Source organism: Phaseolus vulgaris, chromosome 5, assembly GCF_000499845.2.
Source record: "Phaseolus vulgaris cultivar G19833 chromosome 5, P. vulgaris v2.0, whole genome shotgun sequence".
NCBI classification, from domain to species: domain Eukaryota; kingdom Viridiplantae; phylum Streptophyta; class Magnoliopsida; order Fabales; family Fabaceae; genus Phaseolus; species Phaseolus vulgaris.
The window spans coordinates 37,104,359-37,104,900 of NC_023755.2; the positions used below are offsets into that span (position 1 = coordinate 37,104,359).

Sequence of the window (542 nt, forward strand, 5' to 3'; positions counted from 1 at the left end):
TTTTTTTTTTAAACAGGAAATGAAAGCAAAAAATGTTTTCTCAAAACAAACAAATCCTTATTTTTTTGGGAGTTGATTCTATTGCCTTTATAATTTATTATTCAATACGGGTTATATTTACCTACTACTGGGAAAATTTATCCAAAAAAAATGCAATTTTACATTAAGTTTATTAAAATCGATAAATTTAACATAGGCAAATTGTTTTTGTATGTAAAACTTTAAAATAAATAAAATTATATTTACAAACACGAATTTAAGTTAAAGGCTAAACGTGGATAAATAATGTTTTTTCTCAAAACATGACTTCTATGTTTTATTATTTTTAAATAGTACTTTAAATAACTTTGTTTAGCTAAAGTGTATTTCAATACCTGATTCTCTTTTAAATCGTTCTTGAAAATAAGAGTTATTTTTTAAAAAACTTAGGCAATTAAAAATTTTAACAAAATAAAAATTGTGAGAAAACGCTAGAAGGAGGGGTCGAACCTCCGACCTTGTGGTTAACAGCCACACGCTCTAACCAACTGAGCTATTCCAGC

At 25.6% G+C, this 542-nt stretch overlaps 1 non-coding gene across 1 annotated transcript; it reads right to left on the reverse strand.

Moving 5' to 3' along the window:
• Positions 1 to 468: 468 nt before the first annotated feature.
• On the reverse strand, positions 469 to 542 carry TRNAN-GUU (transfer RNA asparagine (anticodon GUU)). Its single transcript has one exon. It is a non-coding gene; the product is annotated as a tRNA-Asn (tRNA).